The sequence below is a fragment of the Euphorbia lathyris genome, chromosome 7, assembly GCF_963576675.1.
Source record: "Euphorbia lathyris chromosome 7, ddEupLath1.1, whole genome shotgun sequence".
In the NCBI taxonomy this organism is placed as follows: Eukaryota; Viridiplantae; Streptophyta; class Magnoliopsida; order Malpighiales; family Euphorbiaceae; genus Euphorbia; species Euphorbia lathyris.
In genome coordinates, this window is record NC_088916.1 from 13,653,593 (window position 1) to 13,663,619 (window position 10,027).

At 37.0% G+C, this 10,027-nt stretch overlaps 1 non-coding gene across 1 annotated transcript; it reads right to left on the reverse strand.

Annotated features, from left to right (window-relative positions):
• Positions 1 to 196: 196 nt before the first annotated feature.
• Positions 197 to 303, reverse strand: LOC136201666 (small nucleolar RNA R71). Its single transcript, XR_010674011.1, has one exon. It is a non-coding gene; the product is annotated as a small nucleolar RNA R71 (small nucleolar RNA).
• Between the last annotated feature and the right edge of the window lie 9,724 nt (positions 304 to 10,027).

Sequence of the window (10,027 nt, forward strand, 5' to 3'; positions counted from 1 at the left end):
AAATTTCTTAGAAATTTGTGACACTTTTAAAATACCGAATGTGACTGTGGAAGCAATCAATCTTCGCCTTTTTCCTTTTACTTTGAAGGATCGAGCCAAAGAATGGTTAACTTCTATGCCAGCCGCATCATTTGAGACTTGGGAGCAATTAGCCCAAGCATTTTTATCAAAAATTTTTCCTTTAGCAAAAACCGCAAGAGTCATTAAAGAGTTAACATCTTTTTCTCAAAATGATAATGAAACTCTTTATGAGGCTTGGGAACATTTTAAAGAACTTCAACGTTTATGCCCACACCACCAATTGCCCGCTGAACTTTTAATGCAAACATTTTATAATGGACTAAATCCTACAACTAGAGGTTCATTGGATGCTATGTCTGGAGGGTTATTCATGAAGAAAACATCTGCCCAAGCAAGAGAACTTTTGGAGGAAATGGCAATCAACAGCAGTATGTGGCCCGCGGAATGTGGACACATACCAATAGCGAAACCATCATCCTCAACTACGTCATCAGTTAAAGGTATAGTGAATCTTGATCCAGTCGCGATGTTGCAAGCCTAGTTTTCTGCCTTATCGCACAAAATTGATAGGTTTATGGCACCGTGTGATCTTAATGGTAAGCCAATCCAAACGGATGTGGATTATGAAGGTATGAGCGAAATTGAACAGGTAAATTTTGTCTAAGGGCAAAACCAACCTAATAACCCTTACTCCAATACATATAATCCTGGATGGAGAAATCATCCTAACTTTAACGGGAGAGATAATAATAATAATTCTAATGCTAATCAAAATCGTACCACTAATTATCAAAATCAATCAAGAGATACGATTATCAATTTATCTTCTAAAATCGATAAATTTATTGATGCTATGAGCGGAAAAATAAGTAATCACGACGATGGTTTTAAATGGATCGAGAATAAATTCGATCAGCTTATTAAAAACCAATCATCTAGCATCCATAATTTGGAGGTTCAAATTGGACAACTCGCTAAATCAATTCCATCCCGCAAAGAGGGAAGTCTTCCCAGCCATACGGAAGAAAATCCGAAAGAGCATATAAAGGCTATCACTCTTCGTTCAGGGAAAAATTACTTAGGTCCGGAAATGCCCGAAAATTCAACTTTGCCAGGAACTGATTTACCAAAGTCCAAAAAAGATACATTAAATAAAAAAGATGCACAAATTGACTCAATTACAAAAACTTTTGTACCCAAACCACCTTTTCCACACAAAGTCCGCAATAAGGACTATGACAAACAACTTTTAACATTTTTAGACAAACTTAAGAATTTGCATATTAATTTGACGTTTATGGATGCGATTACGCAAATTCCCAATTATGGTAAATTCCTCAAAGATTTAATTTCAAAGAAAATCAGTTGGGAAGGAATTTCATCCATTTCACTAACTGAAGATTGCAGTTCAATTGTGTCAAGTACTTTGCCCACCAAACTCAAAGATCCCGGATGTTTTACCATTCCGTGTAAATTGGGAGATATTGAATTCCCAAGTTGTCTTTGTGATTTAGGAGCAAGCATAAACTTGATGCCATTATCTATTTTTAATAAGTTAGGCTTAGAAGAAGATATCAAACGTACCAATATGGTTTTGCAATTAGCGGATCAAACAACTAAAAGACCATATGGTATAATTGAGGATGTTTTAGTTAAAGTTGATAAATTTATTTTTCCTACCGATTTCGTTATATTAGATTTTGCATATGACGTAAATTGTCCGCTAATCTTTGGTAGACCGTTCATGAACACGGGACGTGCTCTAGTTGATGTGTCGGAAGGGAAAGTAGCTTTACGAATAGGAGACGATAAGATCGAGTTTGATATGAATCAAGCGATGAAATATCCTATGGAGGATTTCGCTTGTATGAAACTTGATTTAATTAAAGAATGTGTAAATGACATTGTTCAAAAAGAGGAAATAATAGAACCTATAATGAGTGAGGAACTAGAAGATAAGGACCCAGAGCCTTTGATTCGAGAAGATGGACCAGTTCCGCCTTCAATTATAGTTCCACCTAAATTAGAACTTAAAGAATTACCAAGTCATTTGAGGTACGCTTTCTTAGGCGAAGGCGATTCTCTACCTATAATTATCTCTAACAAATTAACAAAAGTTCAAGAAGAGAAATTGAAAGAAGTTGTTAGAAATAGGATAGGAAGTATGGGTTGGCAAATTTCAGACTTAAAAGGTATTAATCCGAGCATCGTAATGCACAGAATTCACTTAGAAGAAGATAAGCCACCTAAAGCGGATAGGCAAAGACGCCTAAATCCGAATATGAAAGAAGTAGTCAAAAATGAGATTACTAAACTTCTAGACAATGAAATCATTTATCCTATTTCGGATAGTGAATGGGTTAGTCCAAGCCATTGTGTACCTAAAAAGGGAGGCATAACAGTTGTAAGGAATGACGAAGGGGAATTAATACCTACACGAACCACCACTGGTTGGAGGGTTTGTATAGATTATAGGAACCTTAATAAAGCAACTAGGAAAGATCATTTTCCTCTACCTTTCATTGATCAAATGATCGAAAGGATAGCTGGTCATGCTTTCTATTGTTTTCTAGACGGTTACTCCGGATTCTTTCAAATATATATTTACCCGGATGACCAAGATAAAACAACCTTCACGTGCCCTTACGGAACATTTGCATATAGGAGAATGCCCTTTGGTCTATGTAACGCACCTGCAACATTTCAATGTTGTATGACTACGATTTTTAATGATTTCATTGAAGATATCATGGAAGTTTTTATGGATGATTTTTCAGTTTATGGAGATTCTTTCGATTCGTGCCTAAAAAACTTGGATAAAGTTTTGTCTAGGTGTGAAGAAACAAATTTAGTATTAAACTGGGAAAAATGTCATTTCATGGTTGACGAAGGAATTGTTTTAGGTCACAAAATATCTGAAAAAGGATTAGAAGTGGATAGAGCAAAAACTTCAGTAATAGAAAAATTACCCCCTCCAACTACTATTAAGGGAGTAAGGTCATTTTTAGGACATGCCGGTTTTTACAGAAGATTTATTAAGAATTTCTCTGTAATTTCCAAACCACTTACTAATTTACTCATGAAAGATTCAACCTTTGATTTTAATGAAGATTGCGTTAAAGCTTTCGAAACATTGAAAACAGCTTTAGTCAGTGCACCAATTATTGCTAAACCTGATTGGGATTTACCCTTTGAAATTATGTGTGATGCAAGTGACTTAGCTGTCGGATGTGTTTTAGGTCAAAGGAAGGATAAGAAACTTCATGTCATTTATTATGCAAGTCACACACTGTCCGGTGCACAATTAAACTACACCACAACAGAGAAAGAAATGTTAGCTGTAGTCTTTGCATGTGATAAGTTTAGGTCATACTTGTTAGGTTCGAAAGTTATTATTTATACTGATCATGCAGCTTTAAGATATTTATTTGCTAAAAAGGATGCTAAACCACGTCTAATTAGATGGGTTTTATTATTACAAGAATTTGATATAGAAATCAAAGACAAAAAGGGAGTCGAGAACCTTGTCGCCGATCATCTATCAAGGCTCGAAGATGAAAACGGTCCTATAGGTGAAACTAACGGTATACGAGATGATTTCCCTGATGAACATCTCTATCAAATAAAACTTGTCATGTCACCATGGTATGCGGATATTGCAAATTATCTTGCAGCCAATATTGCTCCGGAAGGATTAACTTTCCAACAAAGGAAGAAATTCTTCTTTGACATTAAACAGTATTTTTGGGAAGATCCTTTTTTGTTCAAGACTTATGGTGACGGGATAATTAGGAGATGCATTGGAGAAAATGAATATGAATCCATAATGTCGGAATGCCATTCTAGCTCTTATGGAGGACATACTGGAGTTAGTAAAACAGTAGCTAGAATATTTGAATGTGGTTTCTTTTGGCCTACGATGTTTAAAGACGTCCGTTCATTTATTACTCGTTGTGATAAGTGCCAAAGAACAGGAAATTTAGGAAGGAAAGATGAGATGCCCCTCACAACCATGTTAGAAGTCGAAGTCTTCGACATGTGGGGGATAGATTTCATGGGACCTTTTCCTCCTTCTAATGGTAAAACTTACATATTAGTCGCCGTTGACTATGTTTCAAAGTGGGTTGAAGCAATTGCAACCCCAACAAATGATTCTAGAGTAGTTGTTAATTTTCTCGACGATATATTTTGTAGATTTGGTTGTCCAAGAGTCATCGTTAGTGATGGCGGTACCCATTTTATAAACCGAAGTTTTGATATGCTTATGAAAAAATATGGAGTACGCCACCGCGTGTCAACGCCATACCATCCTCAGTCAAATGGACAGGCAGAGATATCTAATAGAGAACTCAAATGGATTCTAGAGAAAACAGTTTCATCTTCAAGAAAAGATTGGTCTTCTAAACTGAATAATGCGTTCTGGGCATACCGTACTGCATTTAAAACGCCAATAGGAATGACTCCATACCACTTAGTGTATGAGAAGGCATGTCATTTACCAGTCGAATTAGAACACAAAGCCTATTGGGCTATTAGGGAACTTAACTTTGATTTACGACAAGCAGGTAAGAAACGTTTGCTCGACTTAAATGAGTTAGATGAGTTACGTCATCTATCTTATGAAAATGCAAAGATTTATAAAGAAAAAGTGAAAAAATGGCACGATGCCAAGATTAAAGTCAAACACTTTAATGTTGGGGATAAGGTGCTGTTATTTAATTCACGGCTTCGTTTATTTCCAGGAAAACTTAAGTCCAGATGGATAGGACCGTATTTAGTCGTCAAAACATTCGATTATGGTTCTTTAGAACTTGAAGGACCTAACGGAGTTCATTTCAAAGTTAATGGTAATCAATGCAAAATTTATTACGAAAATATTTCGAATATAGGAATTGAATTCGTAACAAGATTATCTGACGTATAATTTGTTTAGCTTTTCTAACACAGTTTATTTTGTTTTATTTTCTTTTACATTTTTGTTCATTTCCATTTTTTTATTTTTTTTATTTGTTAAATTTTTATTTTTATTTATTTTTTTTTACACCATTTTTATGATTAGGTGACTTTATATTATGATTTAGATGCATAAAATATGTTTATTTCATGATTTTAGATTTGATTTTAGGAAATTAGTTCAAAATTGAAGTTTCAGACGATTCTCTGCCGAGAATTTGGAATTCTCGGTCGAGAATTCTCCTTTTCAAAATTGTCCAAATAGGTTAGGTTTTTTCTGAACTTACCGAGAATATTAAATTCTCGGCCGAGAATCGGAAGATAGGTTTCGACGCCTGATTTCCGCAAGGAAATCAGCGTGTCGCGACCGAGAATTTGGAATTCTCGGTCGCGACACGCGTTAATTTTGCAACATTAGACCTGAATCATCTTCAACCTATAGACAAAACCTTTCATAAATGAAAAATTACGTTTCTTCAATTCAGAAAGGTATAATTTTATGCCTTTTCACATCAAAACAACACCTCATTTCATCCTAAACTCTTATAAATAAGTCCTTGAAGATCATGGTTCTGTTACATTCTTTTCATCTTTGTCAGATCAAATTTCTGATTTTCTTCAAACACCATTTTTCACTAAGTTACAGAAACCTTGTCTCTTTAGTTCTTTACCATGCCTACTAAACACAAAACCTCAAAGAAAAATGCTGCTTCAAGCAACAAACGTCCAGACTTGTCCAAACGATATGATGCGCCATTTCCTATCTTCAATCACGATGAAGGAAGACGCTACTGGAGGCTCCGTTATACATTCTTTGTTGGAATGTTATATATGGATGACTTCTTGAATGATCAACTTGGTATAAGCGATGACATGAGTCGCTATTTGGAACGCTTAGGGTGGACAAAATTCGCCAAAATGCGATTTCCAATCATTGGCGATTGGATTCTGGAATTTTTCTGTACCGTTCGTTTCATTAACAAACGTCGGGTCCGTCTTAGATTTCGCCGCGATGGCGAAATCTTCACTTTTGGCTATCTAGAGTTGCAGGCCTGGTTTGGTTTTCCCCCGAGGGATACAATCAAACGTCATCCTGGCAAAGACATGACATCCACGGACATTTGGAGAATGCTTACTGGTTTTTGGCGTTTCAATCCCAGACTCGCCTATAATCATTCCTTTCACTCAAACTACATGCTGTATTTACACAAATTCTTGTGTCACAGTTTGTTCGGTCGCACATTTAGTAGTGTGGTAAGTGACACCGATCTATATGTTCTTGGAGATATAATCCAGGGGAATGCAGTGGATTCTTCAAAAATTCTGATGGAGGGTCTTGTCGCCGCTTCTCGATCCAAGGATAAAAAGATTGGGTTCGGCAATATAATCTGTGGAATAATTCTCGGTACCAAGGGTACCATTGATGTTCCTTGGAGTGATGATGAATTCTTCCCGACAATAGACTATGAGTTTTTAGAGTTCGAAGGACTCGTAAAACGTGTCTTTCGTGCGGGCCCGTATTTTCTTTCTGCACCGGAACGTCAAGCTTTCGTGCAGTTAAAAATTGACCATTATAGGGTCACGGAAATCCCGCTCGATAGGGATGAATATATAGAATAGTTTAGGTTTTTCAATTTTATTTTGTATATATTTCTTTTATTTTGTTGTAATTAAATTGTTTATTTTTATTTTTGTACATATGTGTTCGATTAATAAATTACCTTTTCTATTTCGTTTTAGTTCATTTATTTTCTAATAGTTGCAAATATTGGTTAAATAACGATAATTAAATGTTTAGATAACCTAATATGATTTCTTATTCAACACATATTCCATTTTTCCAAACTTAATTCATTGGATTCAATACATTAAATTTTCCCAATTCTTTCAATTGATTTAATTCATGTCTTTAATATGTATTAATATGAACTTAATATGCATTTAATATAGTTCTTTTAACTTGTATGCATAAATAAGCATTTAAGTTTAATTAATTCTTCATATACCATTTATTACCTTTTAATTCCAATTACTAAGGCTAAACCTTTGGTTTTCCTTTGTTTATATCGTTTATACCTGTTTATATATAATTCTTTATAACTTCTATACTTGTTCATATCTTTTGTATTTGTTCATAACTATATACTTTTACTTATCAACTTTTGTGCTAGAACTTCACTTTTTCTCAGCATTCTCTGATCAATGAATTGGCAAGAAAGAGTCGAGTGGCAAGTTCAAAAGTTTACTATCCCATCAAGACAATACATTCATGCCCTGGAGAATGAGGCTCCCAATCCCTCCATGGCCGAGTTAAATAAGAAAATGGATATCTTGATGGCGAAACTGAGCCTCAACACCAATGAAAGTGTAAGTTTTGTGGGTAATCACCAAAGGTATAATTCTAATCCCAATTCTTACAGCTTTTATGGTAGTGATTGGAGGAGACCTCAACAATCAAATCTGTCCTACGGGAACCCTAACATGTTGAGGCCTCCAAATAGGTTTGTTAGTGAGCACAGGGAAAACGAATTGGGAACGTTCCCTTACGAACAAGCAAGCCAAGTTCCTCCACAACCCTCTAGCTCATGAGATGAGGTGCTGTCCCTTTTGAAAGGAATATCAGCCCGACTTACAATCAACGAGGAGGTTTGCAAGGACTTGAGCAACCAATTGGCTCAAATAAACCATGAGATGCAAGAGCAATCCCGAGATGCTCTCCCAGGCATAAAGGAAAACATAGAAATCCCACAAAGGGAATCAGCTCAAGCCATCTCCATGAGGAACGACAAAAAGGTAGAACCAAGCCCACTGTCACATGCATCACTCAAGGTAAGTGAGGAACCAGAAGCGGTAAGCAACCCCGGTTCAAAACCTAAAATCCTAAATCATGTGATATAAATAAATGATCAAATCGAAGCTTGTGTATATCAACTACCTTTTCCTCAAAAGTTAGAAAAGTTTGGATTTACTCCTTGTTCAGAAGTTTTCATTCTCTTCGACCTACCAAGAGAATCCAAAAGGGAGCAAATCAAACTTCATTATTATCGTTCATACCATGTTCCTTTAGGGAATTGCATTAGTGAAAGATCACCTAGGAGTAGTTTAACTTAATTAGGAGTAGAATAACGTAATTAGAATTAGTATAACTTAGCTAGGAGTAGCATAATCCAACTAGGAGTAGATTAACTTAAACAAAACCAACTCAAAACCCACACAGCCTAGATAACACCTGAGACCAAGTAGCTCGATACTTGCAGAAATAAATCCTGTGGACGATACCTGGACCTATCCAGAATTTTATTACTTGATAACGACGGGGTACACTTATCCCTCAGTGAGCCTTGCGGTACCGAACGCCGCGAGGCGCATCAGCTATATAATCAGTGACAAGGGGATTGAGGTGGATCCCGATAAAGTGAAGGCTATAGAGGAAATGCCAGCACCGAAGAATGAGAAAGAAGTAAGAGGGTTCCTGGGGCAGGTTCAGTATATCAGTCGGTTCATAGCACAACTCACCACGATCTGCGAACCAATCTTTAAGCTGTTGCGGAAAGATAAACCCACGGTTTGGAACGACAAGTGTCAGCAAGCGTTGGAAAGCGTCTGTACCTATTTGACTAATCCACCGATTTTGAGGCCGCCTAAACTCGGAAAACCACTTCTCTTATATGTAGCGATCGAGGAGCGATCCATCGGAGCAATGTTGGCCCAGGAAGGGGACACCGGTGTGGAGCATATGGTGTATTATCTGAGTAAAAAGTTCATGGAATACGAGCTTAAGTATAATATGATCGAAAAGACGTGCGTGGAAGTCGTATGGCTAACAAAGAAGCTGCGGCACTATTTTCAGTCTTACAAAGTGATCATTATTTCTCGGATGGATCCCGTCAAGAATCTGTACCGAACTCCATCCATAACAAGGAAGCTGGCCCGATGGTTGTTGCTTTTATCTGAATTCGACATCGAATATGTAACGAAGAAGGTTATCAAGGGAAGAGCCGTAGCGGAATATCTGGCCAATCAACCCCTAAGTGCGGAAGAAGAGGAGATAAACTATGATTTTCCCGACGAGCATTTGAACCCGATAGAAGTTATACCGTGGAAAATGTTCTTTGATGGAGCGGTTAACTTGAATGGAGCGGGGGTAGGAGTGTTGCTTATCTCACCAGAGGGGGAAAGGATCCCAATGGAAAAGAAGTTGTCGTTCCCTCTCACTAATAATATGGCCGAGTATGAAGCATGCATCTACGGGTTAGAGTCGTTGGCAGCACTTGGAGCATCGTATGTCGAAATCTGGGGCGACTCCAAGCTGATTATCGAACAAGCATATGGAAATTGGGAAGTAAGGGAAGAAAGGTTGTGCCCATACCTAGACCAGCTGGAGGGGTTGGCACAAAGGTTCAGCGAGTGCCGCTTTTATCATATTCCTCGAGCGCAGAACCAAGCAGCGGATGCTTTGGCCACCTTGGTGTCGGTATGGGATAATCCTCGGAACCTTGCTTCAAAGCCGCTGGTGTAACACCCCTTTTTAAAAACCGTCAATTTCTCGAACAATAATAAATTTCATTTTATATACTAACAAAACTCAAAAGTGCAATTCCATTACGTTTATAAATGCCTTCCAATAGGTTCAAATAAATGAAACCAAACATTTAAAAATTACCAAAAGTGCAGACAAGCTAAACTATTAGTAATAAAATCTTAAGAAGGATGACTCTACATACTGGCCGATCCATATGAGCATTGCTAGTCTTTTATTCCTGAAAAGTGGTGGTGGCAAGGGGTGAGCTGCCGACTCAATAAGATAGTTAATTAAATACACAGTTCAACCACATGCGCATACAATACTTTCGTGCATTTAATTTATAGGTTATCAAGCAATATGTTTATCAATTTAAAAAAAATTATTAGTCCTTTTTATTTAAGGGCCCTGCTTACTCTAGTCTAGTAATACTCAATGGTTGCTAGGCCAATAAAATCATATCATGGGATACCCTATCGTAACAAATACCCGGTATCCCGTCTCTTATCTTTAGGTACCCTGTCGTAACAA